Below are 17,979 nucleotides of genomic sequence, written 5' to 3' on the forward strand. Positions count from 1 at the left end.
TCTTACAATGAGTGTGATCATTAACCTTTTCGGGCCTAAACGCTTTCAAAGGTACAAAGGACTGATATGCAGGATTATAATAATGCTGGAAACAAAGTTTAAGGCTTAGATAGAAAAGTTAAAAACTATGAAATATTTTTTCTCATCTCTTCATTTTTTCTCCTGATCTTTTATATGTTGAGTTATACGTTATTTATTATATTCATAAACGTATCTTCCACTTTGTTCATTTATTTATGTTTTTAATAATAAACTTAGATTCTTATGTAGTGTCAGTTACAGTTTGTAGTTAATGTAATCTGGAAAATGAAACTAATTTAAAATGAGTATTGAATGATTTTGTAATTTTGTTCGCATACAGCACAACAGTACACAAAAATCTTAAATTGAATTTTGTGCTATATGTGTACTGTGAACCAAAGAGAGAAATATCACCTTGAATAACTTTTTTTTCTATACGGAGAAAAAAAAATTTCTGATAAAGCTACCGTACTGTATGATTATGACATTTCTGATTAATAAAATTAAAATATACGGTATTTAAGTAATTTCTTTTACAATTTTTCCTTTCATATGGTAACGGCTTTCCGGAAATTCTGGATTTCGATATTATAATTGTTATTTCCACACATTCCGTAAAAAATACAAAACTGACTAGTAAATTTAACCATATAAGTGGATTTTATGCCATGCTCTAGAGCAGGGGTTTCCAACTTACATGAGGCCGAGGGCCACAATTAAAAACGCCAGTCAAATGGCGGGCCGCAACTTTATAAAAGAATTATATAGGACTCTTTTATGCTTTTATTGAAGGAACATTAAATATTACTGTGAGATTTTTATCAAGTTGTACAAAACCAAAGTATTGAATTACAAGTTAAAATGGGAAGTAGATTTTTACCTGAGAAATAAATTTTTTTTGCGCCGTTGGCAAGTTACATTTCACAGAAACGAAGAAATTAGGTTTTTTTTATATATATATTTTTTTTAAATTTTTTTTTTTAAAGAAAAGTATTTTAAACCCATACAGATTTTTTACGAAAATTGTTAGCGAAAAAATGACAATATATTATAGTTCGCGGGGCACAAAAAAAGGCTTCGCGGGCCGCCAGTTGGTAACCACTGCTCTAGAGTTTCATGATAAAATTGCCACATTTACCAAGTTTTTATCACATATTATAAACCATATTTTATTGTTAATTTTACCAAAATCATTGTCAAAGCGCTCGATAAAAATTGCAGACCATTTTGCAGTTCCTTTAAGCCAGAAACACGATAAACTTTACTATATTCGGGTAGTTTGGACCAATTTTTTTTTCAGTGCAAGGATTGAATTTTCGCGAATCAAGTGCTAATTTGGATGATTCAAATGCTTTGACCTCAAATATGCCAAATAATTTTATTATTAAGTTCAGGTAATAGACACAAAAATGTAGCTTAGTTAAATACACATTTTTCCAATTTTTTCTTGAACGATTTAGGTTTAAGTCCATGGGTGGTAGCGTAATCTGGTAAATATGGATCCAATACGGGTACACACTTTCAACTTAACTGTTGGGCAATATTTTCAAGATTAATTGCGGCTTTGAAATCAGCTCTTTAAACCGAAAAGATTGGCACTTAGTATATAAAAATTTGATCTTAAAAACAAAAGTTATTCAGCGATGTATTTTTTTTGGGCTCACCTGAATGTCTTTTATGAATGTCTGTGTGTGTGTCCTTTGTAGACTCCTAAACCATCTGACAGAAAGAGATGAAATTTGGCATACGGATAGTTTTAAGCACGAGGAAGGTCACTGTCAACATTAGAACAGTATACGGCGAACTGTTCAAGTGGGATGAGCGAAAAACGAAATAGAATTTTCTCAATAACTTAGCGTTAGTCATTGTTTTAAATTTTACTATAAGCTATTCAGTAATTACACATTTTAAAGAAAAATGCAGTGATAATATCTAGCTTATAGCTATATTTAATAAAAAATAGTTTATTGTGCGAATTTAAATATTGAATTATATTTTATATTCGATGTTTCAGATAAATTAAATAAGCAACATTACTTGGTAGCAAGTTGGGTGTACGTCACCAAATTTATACTTTTAAAGTTTTCTGATACCGCGCACTTTTTTTTTATATATTTATATTGATTCGTTTAAGACATGTTTCTAAAAAATGAAGTATTTAAAATCAATGTTAATTGAATAATATTTATGTATTCAAAAGCAAAATTAATGAAAAACTGGCACTAATTCGCTTAGAAGAAGCGTAAAAGAAATCGTAATAATAATATTGACGACAATGATGCTTAATTAATTTAATCAATACTATATGTATATTGAAATAAAATAAATGAGCCATGTACTGGAACGCAAAAGTACTAGAGTAAAGATATTTATTTATCTAGAAGAACAGAACGAAATCGTCATACTATCGTTGACGACAATGATGCTTAATTAATGTTTTAATTGATATAAAAAAACTAACGTACTAAAAAGCAAAAATTATAGAGAAAATGAACTTATTCATTTTAGGGAGCCGTAAGAAATCACGATGTTATTGTTGACACTAATGCTTAATTTATATTGATAATATGAATGAATTGAAATAAAACAAAACAAGCTATGTGCTAAAAAACAAAGTTAAGGGGAAAAAGGTTAATAGGAAATTCGCTTAGGAAAACCGTTCAAAATCGCTATTTACAGATGACGCTTACTTATTGTGCACTATTGACGGTAATATGTTCTACTGGTAATATGGCAGTGGTAGCAAAGATAGTGTATTAATATTTTAATGAATTATAGCTTAAAGAACTTTGTTCCTCTACTACTTATTAATATTTTAATAGTAAATTAAAGGTCAGATAGAGAAATGTCCACGTCCCAAAAATCTTATCAAGTTTTAATGAGAATTCTATTTTTTTTTTTAAATTTCGGCTTTAGTTGGCTGTCACTCACAAATGTATTTTTCACAAAACTAAAATGTTGAAGGGTTATGTAATATGTTCCAAATATACTTACATTGGTATAAAATATTATATTTGGTGATTATTAAGACAGCACCAATGCTTAGCAGTTTTCATACTGATACTTTGGACATAAGCGTTTTACGGTCCTCGGAAGGGATATGTACCTTAGAAAATTACTTGATAGTGCAATAGCATCATGCGAAGTGTAAATACATCTTATCTTTATTCTAATGGGATAAATTACAAAAAAACGGATTTTGCTTACTTTAATAACGCAAAGCCACCTAAAAGGGCAACAAATAATATTAAAAAATAATAGTAATTATTTTAACTATGTTAATTAAAAAACTTAGTGGAAGAACCAGGTAAGTGACATTTCCAGAACTAAAAAAAATTCGATCCGAACTATTTTATTACCAATTTATTAGAAAGCGGGACAAATATTTCTTTGTTTTTATTTATTTACCACTGCCTAATTTGAAATAAGAAGCATGCAAGCATATTGAAAACTGATGTAATTAGTTGTGTTAGGATTTAAATGAAGGCAAAAACAGTTCTGTTACATTAAACATACTCGTATTGATGCCACCATTTTTTTAAAAATTCTCTCTGAATCATTAATTCCTCTAAAAATTTCACTTACCTGGTTCTTCTAAGTTCTGTAATTGTTTCGGTATATCATTTTCACTTTTGAGCATAATTTCGTAGTGTTTCTCAATACTGATTTATTTAAATTTTACTATACCCGTGCGAAGAACGGGTATTCAGCTAATAATAAATAAAAAGGCTTTTTTTCAGAAACTATGTGGAATCATATGGAGCTCCAAAGTAAAATAATGATTCATTTTTGTGTACTTATAAATTATTAAATTTAGAAAATGGCCCGGCTGTAGCACCTCAGGACACTTTCGTCTAACGAGAAATCAAAAATGCACGTGTCATGCGTACGTTGAAATACTTTTCGCCAAGGAGAGTTAAAGGAATCCAAGTTATTGGCTATTAATTGATTAAATTTAATGCTAAGGCTCTTTTGTCAGACTTACTCATTCAAGTGTGTTGACGGTAAAGAAAGCTTGAGAAATAATAACGAATTTTAATGAATTCAAAATATTAGCAACCATGTTACGGTTTTCTAATTTTATGCTAATGTGTAATGCAGAAGTCGAGGAAATCTCTAGAAATAGATTTTATTCTGCACTCAATTCGAGGTTGTGGTATAAAAAGATTACAGATTTATATTAATGATTTTTGTTCATTGAAAAAGGATTGAATAAAATAATAATTTCGTTTTTAAATGTTTGGAAATATGTTATGGATATTTTAGCATGACAACCACAATTATCAAATGCCTGGTTGGTAGGGTATTGGGCCCATGTCCAAGAGGTCTTAAATTTGTTCCCTTCCGGTTGAAGATTCCCCGTGTAGTAAATGGTTACTGGTGGACGATAAATCTGTTGGGTTACAAATTCCTCCAAGTTCTCATAAAAATTATATCTGTGTGTGTATTGAATTGGAAATTGATTGCTCAGGTCAAAATTATGATCTGAGGATGTATGAATGTAAAATGGACTGTGACGTGTGTGTGTGTGGCTGAATTCGTATTCTTGACCATAGATGGCGCTACTGAAAAACAATAAACGAATCCCCTGCCTTAAATTTGCTTGGAACGCAACAACATGCATAAAATACTTAAACCTAAAAGCAATGTAACATAAAATGTCGTTTGTTGCACTATTTCTAATTAAATAACTTACCGATTAGCTGCTTCAATTGAATTAAAGCGTGAATGTAATAATAATAATTCTTTAAAATTAAATTGGGTTAGAAAGCATTTTTTACTCATTGATTGTTTCTTTTTCAGAAAAACAATGGAAGGTTTTATTCAGTGGAATACTACTGGTGGTGCTTCAAAGTGTTATATGTGTTCTAAGCCTCAAAAAATGTATATTTCGTGTGAATAAATTACTCCTCATCTTAAATAAATGAGCTGAATTTTACAATGTGTACTTCTGGACTTTTGGGAGCAAATAATTATTTCACTTTTGGATTCATCTCCGGTAAGTAGTTTAATGATAGAAATGTCATTTTATTATTAAATTTTTAAGTAAAGGAACACACCACTTCGATTTTCTCAACCAGCAGTAGGGGAGAGTGGGGTCAATTGTAAAATTTTTTACTAACAAAAAATCTAATATATAATTTGTATTAATTGACAGACGAGTAAAATAGACTATCTTCAACTAGAAAAAAAAACCTTATTTTAAATGTTATTAACAATTTTTGACAGTCGTCCACTTGTTACAATTGTCCCCACTTACAATTGGATCAATTGTAACAGTTCATAAATTCAACTAAAACATAGTTAATTATACATATTATCATAGTTGTGATATATTTTTTTATTGATCAAAATAGTAGTGATATTTTAGGAGTAAAAATAATAATGAGCAGAGACCTAAAGGGTTAAACTTTTAACTTTAAGGGGTTAAGCATTTTAATTTATGCTGTGAAAGGTGACAAATAAAATAATGCACATACAACATAATATAAATGATAAAGGAAACTATTGGTGGTTCTAAAAGAGTTAAGTAATGGTTTGTAAACATAAGATTATTTATTTTCAGCTGTTACAATCGTCTCTTTACTTATTGTTACAATCGTTCCCAAGACGCCATTTCAGCTTCATTTGTTAAAAATAATGCTAGTTAATTAACAAAACTAATTTTTTTTAAAAATTGAAATGTTAATTAAGGTGCCCACTTACATATTCGGTTACTAATTTTTATTTGTTTAAACAAAATTACTTTGTTACAATATAATATTCTAATACCAAAAAAAGTACTTACGTAGCGTGAAATTATCTTTTGTGATGTAACTCTTTCAAAAGTACATAAAAATGGTTGCCAGCAGGGGTGTACATGTAGATTTATTAAATACACCTTGTGCGCCACCTAGGAACCAAATCTAGAACCCGACACTCGAAATTTTTGCTGTGTTACAATCGTACCCTGTTACAATTGACCCCACTCCCCCCTACTTAATTTTCAAACTGAATTTTTACCGGATCAATAATGAAGCATGCGTAATTATTATTTTATATTATTATGATTGTTTTTGCAATAAATGCTCGTTTAATATTGTAAGACTTTTCTTAGATAACATTTAAAAAATTCGACTCGACATTTTATCCTATTTAAATTTCAAAATAAAAAAGATGTCTTGTTGATGTAGTTTCCTTTTTTTCAATTATTTTTTTAAAGCAAAATGGGGATTTTTGAACGAAAAATCCCTCCCAGAGTCACAATTTCATTATAAATGAAAAAAAAAACTATTACAACAACAGAAAAATTACATTAAACGGTAACTATTTTAATTATAAACATGTAATAATGCATCGATATTAAAAACAGTGTAATAATGTATTGATAATGTAACACTTCTCTTAGGAGACATCTGAAAATTGCCGATTCCAGATACCTTTTTTAATCCGCTTGACAGAAAACTAAAACAGTTGCTTTTTCTTTTTTTTTTTCTTTTTCTGCTCTTTGAATTTTATTGAAAAAAAAAATTCTTAAAACAAAATGAGACCTACTGGACAAAAGCGCTCATGGCTAATAATTAACTAAAAGAATTTATTACAATAAAATTTTTTAATGTGCAACAAGAACTAGTTAAACTGATTAAAAACTTCATTCGCTTCAAACATGTATTATAAATAGGAAATAACTGTCAACATGTTCCAAGCACTCAAAAATTGCTCCCATTTTCAAATCACTTTTTCTACTCATTCACGTTTGGCTATTCTAAAATGGGCGAATATTTTTGAGCTCTTAAAACATGTTGACTGTTATTTCCTATTTATATATTTTTACGAAGCGAATGAAGTTTTTAATCAGGTAATTTCTTACTGCTTCCGATACTTTGGATTATTTATTTAAGTACTAATTTAGTTAAATTTGTAAATATATAGAATGTAAAATATAGTTATCGAGTCTCTACGAGTATTAAAAACGCAATTTTGTGAAAAAATGCTATTTAAAATTTACATATGTTCTATTTATTTGTACGGCAAAGCAAAATGTACATTATCTTTATAATTTTTTACGTGAGTGTTTTTCAGGTTATGCTTTTAAAGAGAATATTTTCAAATAACTCGGCATAAATCATGTAAAAATAAAAAAAAATATCGTGAAAATTTTGGTGATGTGGGGAAAATTATGGAGGTATTTCCCTTTAATGAAAAAATATTTTATTTTATATTATTTAATTCCATTGTTTGAATAATGGTTATTACTGAAGTTTAAAAATGGGTTTAAATTTTTATTTTTAATGAAATTAAGGGCTTAAAAAAATTTAGAACTGACTAAATTATAATGTAGCGCTTAAGATCTTATGGTTGATTTCATTCAGATTTCATGATAGTTTTTTTTTGCAGAATGTAAAATATTGTATGTAAAAAAATAATTCATGACTGATGCTATGACGGGATATTTATTGATGAGTTTGGCAAATTTAAATATAAATTTAAGAATAGTTCTTAAAAAAAAATTGCCTATGTAATATTAGATTTCGATATAAATCTGTTACTCCGAGCAAATATTTGAATATTTTTTGCTCAAATTATTGAATGTATGTATAGTTGAAGTGTAATTTCAAATATTTAAATAGGTTATGGTAATGCTGGTATTCTAAATGTAATTTAAGCCGAAGTATTTATTCTATCAACTGGTTCTTTATCAACTGAGAAGAGATAGGTTAGAGAGATTGCATGCAAAATTGCGTATTTAAATTCTTTAAATAAAAGGAAGAAAAAAAGAGGCGTTTTATGAAATGGGGCCTTGAAAATCAAAATGGTTGAAGACAAGGCAACCTCACAATGCGGAACATTTTTTCTTGCTTCGCTGTCTTATTTATTGACAGTCCTGCCTTGACCTTCAAGCGACATTTTAAGACAGGATGACTTGACTTTCACCTTATTTTTAAAGACACGTGTAGTCAAATAGAGAATAGTCTCTCTTACGAGTTAAAAAAAAATAAAATTTGTTCTTCACGTAAGCGCAGCTCTTGAAGCTGAAATATCTCGGTTTATTATCTCATGAGGCAAGTATATGCTTCATTTCATTGCAACTTTATGTTCATACTTTCTTGTAATTTACAATCGAAATTAGTTTTAAATATTTAGAAGGAAAGTTTTTTTTCCTTTTTTTTTCTGCAAGCACGTGTAACCGAATTGAGAGAAAACGTTTTTTTATTTTTTTTTTTTTTTATTTTTTTTTTTATTTTTTTTTTTTTTTGAAGCTTAAAATTTTATTTTATCATGTTATCACATTAAGTTTTTTAAAGTTTGAATTTTATCTAGCGCGGCATGTAGGTGTTTTATTATAACTGGATGCTCTATGTTCAGGTATAGTTATATAGTTGAATATAGTTAAAGGCTGTTTTTCGAAGCTTCTGCGTTGAAATAACGTTTTTTTTTCTCCCTCCGAATAATATGTTCATTTTATAACTATTGTGAGTTTGTAAGGATAAATTATGACTGTTAGGTTAAGTTTTGACTGTTATTAGCCAGCCTTTATTCTGAAAAAAATTGCAAAACGCAGCCTTCGTAGTTGTCCTGATATTCCTGATACGAAATATTTTATCTTGATTTTTAGCTCAAAACATCCCAATTTCTAAGAATATAAGGGCGGCTTTTAAAATAATCGATTTTAAATATCTAAAGATTTTCGATAGATTTATTTTTAATTTTAATCATTAATGCTAGTAAAAATTGAGAAATTCAATTAATTAAAATAGTTGAACATTAAGTAAACGGTATTAATTTTCATATTCATTATTTTTTAGTATGTAGATAATATAAGATTTAGTTTTAAAGTAATTTATCGTTGAATAAAAATAACTGTAATTATCAATTTAATTTTAAACTTATCTTGATCTATTTTCATACGAAGGAATTCCTTTTTTAAGTCTCAACCAGGTCGGTCAGGTTTTTATAGATTTCTCACTGTATGTACGCATGCGCTAAAATCGCACCATTTTTTAAATTCATTTCTGATCACTTTGTTTCGATCTTATTCTTTATTTAAAAACGTTAAATGTCACCTTTTCTTTTTTTTTCTTCTTTTTTTTTAAAAAAATTGTGGACACTAAAATAAATTTGCCGTACAAAACGAAGTTTTCTAAATAGTATATGCAATATTTTTTAAGGTAGTCCAATGTATATATTCTACCACAAAATTATCATAATCGCATAATTACATTACATAGCAAAATTAATCTTATTGTCTTATTATTGTAAAATTATCAAACTGCAGCCACTTATGTAATTACCAATACCGAATTTTCATTCCACAATAAATGCTCCTTTTTGAAATTATCGTCTTACATGAGGTAAAAAAAATATGAACATAAAGAATCGCAAATTCATATTTAAGCGGGGATAAACAATAACGTTATCAAACTCTGGCGAGGAATACGAGACTGAAAATACAAAACCTGTTTGATTGCTTGTAGAGAAATAGAGAAAGAGTTTAAAGGTGATAATTAGAAACGCCTCCTCCGGCAACTTGAAAACATCAAGCAAGTTTTCATCTTTTTAGTATCCCTTTCCTTGTTATTGATTCTTTAGATCTCGGTAGCATTTTGAATTCATGAACCGTTTTTACTTCATAAATGAAAAGTATATTTAAAAAAATGCTATAACGTAAAAAAAATTTTTTTTGCCTTAAAACCAGACTTTTCACAAAATTCTTTCGAAAAGTAGAGACTGTGACGATTTAAATTCAAACTTTTTAAACAACAAATCCTTCGAAGACATGGTTTTTGTGTCCCGCTTACAGAAGACCGTATTTTCACCCTTTTGACAAAATCATGTCCCTGACAGAAAGAAACTGATTCTACGATAATTTCAAATTTACAAAATTTACAAAAGGGAGCTTGTAAAAAAAGTAAAATTTTTACAAGCTCCCGAAAACACGATCTATTACAAGAAGCCTGAAGATACCACTGATTTCTGCAATTTTTCACGAAATAAATAATCAGAAACAAAAAAAAAAAAAAACCAAACCCTGTTTTGTTAATTTTCAACACAAAAACAGGTTCTGTTGCAAAAAGCCTGGAATAACCACTGATGGTGAACTGAACATTACGCTACACCCTGTACAAACCATTTTGCGAATTTCGCTGTACGGTATCCGTTAAGAATCAACAGATCACCAGTTAATTAACAAAGATAATTTTTTTTATTTCTACGTAAAATATCATGTTAGGAATGTAAAATAATATGTTAGAAAATAAATATGTAATTCTGGAGCAGTTAAATGTCAACTCTTTTGACTGCGAACTGCTCTAACTTGAAGTGATAGCTGGGGAATACTTTTTCGGGTATTAATGATTTTGTTGGCGACGTTTTAAGACATTCTACATCATTTAAGACATTGTACACACTCTAAAACACCATTTTTCCTGTATTCACTCCAAATCTGATCCAAGCATTTTGTATTTTCAATATATATTGCTTATTCACCAATGGTTAATTTTTTAAATGGTTACGCATTTGCACCCATAATATATTCTAATGGCTTGCGAGGAGGGCACATATGCGCTCATAGGCCAAGCCTATATATTGTATGTGGCCCGCATATACGCCCATAGTCTACACCGATGGTTTGCGCAAGTCGCACGTTTGCTCGCACGTCTGCTATAGGCCTCACCGACGGATTGCGTGGAACGTATATATGCACCCATAGACCACACCACACCGTTCCGATGCTTTTCTGTGAACGCATATATGATACTTTAGCAGCCAAAGGGTTAAAATACAGAAAAAAGTCTTAAATGAAGAAGTAATAAAAACATGCAATGGAAAAAAAGCAAATTCATTTTTGAACTTATTACCTTTCTTTCACGAGCAATTATCACAAACGCACTTATTTTCTATCATTGTTTGCATTTACGTTCAAGAAATTAATTTGAAATTTCAAGTATTTTCGCTCTAATCTCATTAAAGTAGTTACTGAGATAGAAATATAAACTATTCTCCCTGTTATCTTTTATCATAAGCATTCAACCCCTAAACCCATAAAGTAAATTCTGACATTGTTAAATATAGTCAATTTTTTTTTTACTTAACTAAAGTTTTATTTAAGGCGGCTAACAACGTGTAGCATTTTAACAAAATGACGCTACTTGAGAATACGTGACTTAAACTCGATCTCTTGGATATGTCTTAAGAATATTAATGCACCTAACGGTCTTGATCTTAATGTAAGTTGGAAGATAGTGGTGTTTTCGTTTGAAGGTAATGTGCACTTAAAAGGAAGCATGCCGGTTAAAGATTCGCATGGATTATATTTATTATGTATCAGATTAATTATTGAGATAGTTCGATATTATTCGCAGCTAAAATATTTTTAAAAAATTGATCAGGTTTTGTATTTTTTATCCTTTTTGATGATATATTTGTATAAGCAAGATGGCAATGCTTTTAAGTTTACTTTAGTTACATACGATTTTTGAAACCTTTTCATTGTTTTAGGAAAAAATATTAAATTATTTTATACTTAGCTTAAATGTTTCTTTTGTACGAAAGTTAAGGAAATATTAAAAGTTATATTAGAAATGAGACTAGTTCTTTATACTGCTGTGCAATTAAAAAGGAGATTTGGAGCTTTATTATATTTATTGGAGATTATTTCAGGAGATTGCGCGCTCGCCTTCTAATGCGGCTACTCGGGTTCGATCCCAGCGATGGCTGGTCGATATGAATTAGGCATCCGGCTATCACCGACCACAGTGCTGACTTAAAATATCTTCAGTGGTAGATGGATCATGGGTTGGAGTCCTCTTGCCGTTAGGCTAACCGTGGAAGGTTTTCATAGTTTCCCTCTTAACGCAAATATCGGTTAATTCCGTCAAAAAGTTCCTCCAATTTATCCCAATACTTGATCCAAGAGTTCCCTTGCCTTCTGGATTGGGTTCAAAATTACAAGGATACGGAGTTGAACATTATTGTCGTAAGAAAAATGTCAATTGTCAGTTTTTTGTCACATAGTTAATTTTTCTAATGCACCCTGCATTATAATTGCATTTGCAGTAATGGAATTTTGTAATTGAAAAATCAAAATTTCACCTGAAAAAAAAAGAAGCATATGTACTACAAATACACCATAAATTGGATTTTAACACAGTGTTGAAATAAGTTTCCATGGGAGGTAGAAAACAAGGCTTTTTTTTTCAAAGAAAAATAAAATTTTCAAAATGATTTGGCATTAGTAGTTCTTCATTTTATATTCTGTCGGTCAACATATTAATATAGTATTTCGGAGCATTATTACTGAAAGAAAAGTCAGAACTGATAGAAAAAATACAAAATAGCTTTTTGGGCTTTAAACCATAAATGACTAATTCTTAATTCAAACCACAACATTTAATATTAATGTTCAAAAATTTAAAAGAATGTATAATATAACAAAAATGAATACTTTTTAGGCATATAATATGTAAAAAAAATACATTAAATATTATATTAAAAACACGCCTGTTAGGAAGCGCTCATACCATTTTTGTTCTTAACCCCTGAGACTTGGTGCACGCTATTTTGAAATTATTTTTTTAACTTATTTAAATTAAAATTTTCAGGAATCACAAGTTCTTTGCTTTATTTGAGAATCTATATTCTTATTATTTTCTCTTAGATTATAATTTTGCCTATTTTAATCAGATCAGGGAACTCAGATGAATTGTTTAGAAAAGGTATCACATTTAGTTTTTTAAAAAAAGTTATATATTTTTCTATTAGTTTTGCTATTCATAAAAACTTTTATGACTTGTTCAGTTGAATCTCAAAGTCAGGCTATAGTAAATTAAACGTAAAGGATATTCCGTGTTAATAGACTGTTCCTAAATTTTCAAATTTTTCTCAGAATTTTCGTAACTTACAAAAAAATTATTCCAGAAAGTTGAAAATTTTGAAAAATTATTTTAATCATAGTTCATAGTAGAATACTCATCAACATCATAGTTGGCCAGACAGCCCAATGTGAGCCAATGCCTTCCTCTGAAGATTTCTCCATGACGACTTTTATCTTTGATCTCCAATTCTTTTCATTAATTGCAGGAAAATCAGACTACACTGAGTCAGCCCATCTCTGGTCTTCCCCGCTTCCTTGTTCCAGTGGGTCTAAAAAGCAGTATCTTTTTTATTGTATCGTCATCACTCATTCGAATCACGTGGGCCATCCAATTCATTCTATTTATTTTTATGTATTTAATAATATCAGGTTGTTTATAAATCTTCTACAGTTGAAAGTTAAATCTCCTTCTCCAGTTATTGTTTTCACATTTGCACCATCAAGTATACTCCGCAAAATCTTTCTCTCAAATATTGCGGTACAATTTTCCTCCAGTTTTGTCATTGTCCAAGCTTCAGAAGCGTATGCCAAGACTGGCCGGACAATAGTTTTAAGAACTTTGTTTTTCTAGAAAGAAACCTAAATTATAGTAGACTAGACCATATTAAATACGGTGATATGATCTCAGATCTCGGGGTTTCAATCATAACAAACGCCTTTTAACATAATATATATTTAATAACAAAAGGATGTTGATAATGGTACAGTGTCATGGAGGAAACTGATTAGAAAACTAATGATTTTACATTATTGCGCAGAGCGCCATCTATTGAGTTTCAGAAATTATAATTAATATGGAGAAATATTATTAACACACTTCCCGATGAACTCTTAGTTCATAACAATTTAGTCATTTCATATATTAATAATGATACAGTGTCATGGAGGAAACTGATTAGAAAACTAATGATGAGTTTTAGAAATTATAATTAATATGGAGAAATATTATTAACAGACCATAGTAGAATACTATGTATTAAGAAAACAATCTCTCTTAATATATAGAGTTCTTCATTTCCATTGGAGGGAAACTTGTTTAAAAGCATCTATTTAAATTACTTTGAATGTAGTATTTTACAATATTATTTATCTCATATTGTTCACTACAAAAATTATTTACTATCTATGTTATGTATACTATATTTTAGTTCGTTATAAGTTCGTTATATATATCGTTAGTTTTGTGAAGAAGAAAATAAAATTAAAAACAAATAATTTTTAAAAAACAATGAAATTAGTTTTAAACATTTTTGAAATTTCAATAATAATGAACCACCTGCTATAAAAATAATAAACTATTATAGTAATAGATAAACCATAATAGTTATTAGAATATTCATTTTATTCATGAATGTGTGTAATCTTGCTGCATTTTAAATAATAGTTTCATCAAAGAAAAGATTCAGCCGCCTTTAGTTTCAACCATCATCGAGATATAATTCAATTAATATTCCATTGCTTTGCAGTTCAAGGAAAAACTTTCTACTGTAAATGAAAGTCTATCTGCCACTCCCGATTTAATTATTATGCCAGACAGATTGGAGAGGACTCCAACCATTTTTTGTTCTTTAAATTGAAATAATCTTCAATAGGTAGTTAAAGAATGAAAAGCTGTAACTACAGAATAAATAAACTAGTTAAACGGCTTTTTTCCTCTTTTAACGACCTATGTCAGAACCTTGACTTTATCCTTGTGATCTCTTTTTCACCTTGAAAATGATGTACCGCTTTTACTGTTCTCGCGAGTTTTGCTACAAATTAATGTCTATATGATTTCTTTATATGACTTTTTTTTTCAGTTTTGTTTAGTCAGCATACGATTTAAAATATTTCACTTGGAAAGATGACAGCAAACTCGATTTTTTACGTCCGTCCATAAAGTATACTTGCCAACACCGTTAACAAAATTTAAAATGTTGAAAATTTAAACTTAATTTAAAAAAATCTTTGTAAGAATTTTTTATGAAAATTAATTGATTTTCCTTGTTATAAAGTATCTGTTACATAAATTTTCTAATTGTAAGCTGTTAATATGCAATTCTGTCATTTAAATGTAATTCTTTATCACCATTACTAATAAGTTGATTCCATTTAATAGCAGGGGTCTGTCCAGACATTTTGTAAAAGGTCCGTTTTTGTAAAATTGTGAAAAAATTACTCGTAATTTGTGATTATAAAATGAACTTTTAAGTCACATTCTTTCAACCAGGGTCCTGTTTTTGTGAATTTGTGCAAATAGGGTCCTGTTATTGCAAAAAACTTTTTCAAGGAGTTTTTAAATTGTAAAGACATACAAGATGATGCTCAACACTGTAAAATTATAATTAAAAATAAATTAAAATTTAAAAAATAAACAGAAATTGCTGGTACTAAATTAGAGATGCAACATACAAATATTTGGTATTTAGCCTATACTGCTGAACACAGAATATTCATTTTGGACGAATAAGGGAAGAAGCGTCTGCCGAAGACAAAACTTAATTACGTTTACATCTGTTTCTCTTTCATCCCCTTCCTGGCAAGGATTTATTCGATTAATAAAACAATAATGAAGATAAACAAATTTGAGAAGGGTCCGATTAAAAGATAAATTATTTTGTGAAGGATCCGTTTTTAAGTTAAAATATTTTGTGAAGGGTACGTTTTTATGAAAAGATATTTTGTTAATTTGTTCGAAACAGACCCCTGAATAGAGTAAGGGAGTATGTAATATTCCACTTGTTTAAATAAAATGTTGAAGAACCAAATTATTTTATATAAAAACATAGTTATTTTCACTATAAAATAAAACATGGCATAGTTAATTTCACTGTTTAAACACTAATTTTTTCTGATCTTCGAAAATTGATTCATTTTCCTCATTATAAAGTTTCTGTTCTATAAATTTTCCTATTGCTGCATGTTGTTAATACTCAATTGTGTTATTGATATGTCATCACTATATATTTATCACCATTACTATTATTAATAGGTTATCCCATTTCATAAAGTGGCGGATAATGTAATATCCCGCTTGTAGAAATAAAAAGTTGAAGAACCAAATTACTTTACATAAAAACATAGTTTAATTTCACAGGTTAAACAATTAATTTTTCAGATCATCAAATTTGATTGATTTTCCTCGTTATAAAGTTTCTTTCCACAAATTTTCCTATTGCTGTACTCTGTTAATTTGCAATTTTGTTATTTATATGTCATTACCACATATTTACCACCATTACTATTACTAATAAGTTTATCCCATTTAAAAGAGAAGCCAGGATAATGTAATATCCCGCTCGAAGAAATGAAATGTTGAAGAACCAAATTATTACATATAAAAACATAGTTTAATTCCATCGGTTTACTTAATTTTTTTGATAATCGAAAATTGGTTGATTTTCCTCGTTATAAAGTCTCTGTTTCATAAGTTTTCCTATTGCTGTATGCTGTTAATTTGCAATTCTGTTATTTATATGTCACCACCATATATTTATCACCATTACGATTACTAATTAATAAGTTTATCCCATTTAATAGAGTAACGGATAATATAATATAATATTCAGCTTGTATAAACAAAATGTTGAAGAACCAAGTTATTTTATTAAAAAATATAGTTTAATTTCAACGTTTAAACCCTTAATTTTCCCCTTCTCTACTTAAGGAGCAGAGAGAATATGAATGAAATTAAAAGTAAATGTTTCTCTTTGTTAAAACAACTTATAAATTACCAGTAACAAAAATTTAAATTCCATTTTCAAGCTATGGAGATAAAATTACGAATGGTCGTATAAATATTAACCTTTAATTTTCGCAGTTTTTTCCATGCAGTGCACTGTAAAAAATTGAGAATCAAATTACCGTATAAAGTACCGACACTTTGGATGCATTATTCGTAAAATCCATTTTTTCCGTTAAATATAATACCGTAAATTTTACCGTAATATTCCTTTAATTAGAGTGATTCAGTGATTGTACTGTAATTATTATTTAAAAAATTTCGGCCTATCAGATTTTTTGTTCCGCAGCATGCTCTAAGCTAAGAGGTACCCCTCTATGCATATGATTTTTTTGTTCCGTAACATGTTTACGGTAAAAAGTACTGGCCGTTATGGTAAAAAGTGCCTGAATGCTGCTTTAAAGTGCAAAATGTAATAATAAATCAGAAATATTAGAGTTAATTTGTCTTCATTAATTGTGCTGTTTTATGCCTTTCAATTTTGTGCGTGATTTCGTAGTGTTGTTCTGTACTGAATTATTGATAGTTTAATTTTTCTCGCCCCGTACGGCGAACGGAGTTTCAGCTAGCATTTTATATAAAATGCGGTCATTGTGGAAACCCAATTATTAATTTCCTGCTACTACTAGTTACAGGGCTTGCAAACCTTAATTTTCAATGCCTTTTTTCAAGAATTTTTTCCCTTTTTTTACAAGAAATGCTGAAATATTAGATCGTACGTTAACACATTTGCATTATTTTTTTATTATCTATCAAAATCAAATTTAAATCAGTAAACAACTATGTAAAAATCTACAAACTGCATAAATATTTTTACTACCCATTCCTACGTTAAGAATATAATTACTTAATTTACAGTTATAACTTATCTTGGCTGTTATTTTTTTGAGTTCTGGCACACAAATCAGAATTTCCATATTTTTCTAAATTAACTTATAAAAATAATTAAAATTAATATTTTTTTAAAATTCTAATAAATTTGTTCATATTTTATTGGCCTGTTGCATAACGAAATGATATTTTACTTCATTAAAATAAAATATATAAAAAAAAATCAGATATATGTTGATTGATAAATAAAATGTAGTTTTTAAAATTAATTCAGCATTAAATACTGTTAAATTTTTATTTTTTATGAGTGTTTCATTTCAAATAGACAAATTCAATTAACGAAACAAAGGTAAATATTTTCCGAAAAACATTTCAAAATATTTTTAAAAATGCTGAAATGGGCTACCTTTATCTACTCGTATGACATTTAAAAGATAGAAAACAATAGGTATCAGTAATATCTTATCGCGCTTTGTGTCCTTGGATAGTTAATGATGCATGGCACTCAAATGAAATCTATATACGTTCAAAATTTTGCTCTTTATCTAAAATT

At 28.8% G+C, this 17,979-nt stretch overlaps 1 long non-coding RNA gene across 1 annotated transcript in view; it reads left to right on the top strand.

Moving 5' to 3' along the window:
• Window positions 1-17,979, top strand: part of LOC139425530 (uncharacterized) — a 100,226-nt gene that overhangs the window by 35,236 nt on the left and 47,011 nt on the right. The window contains exon 2 of the long non-coding RNA XR_011636714.2: window positions 4,825-5,020. This is a non-coding gene — a long non-coding RNA (uncharacterized LOC139425530). The remainder of the gene's footprint in view (window positions 1-4,824; window positions 5,021-17,979) is intronic.

This window comes from Parasteatoda tepidariorum, chromosome 8, assembly GCF_982258835.1.
Source record: "Parasteatoda tepidariorum strain Cologne lab strain chromosome 8, Ptep-v5.0, whole genome shotgun sequence".
In the NCBI taxonomy this organism is placed as follows: domain Eukaryota; kingdom Metazoa; phylum Arthropoda; class Arachnida; order Araneae; family Theridiidae; genus Parasteatoda; species Parasteatoda tepidariorum.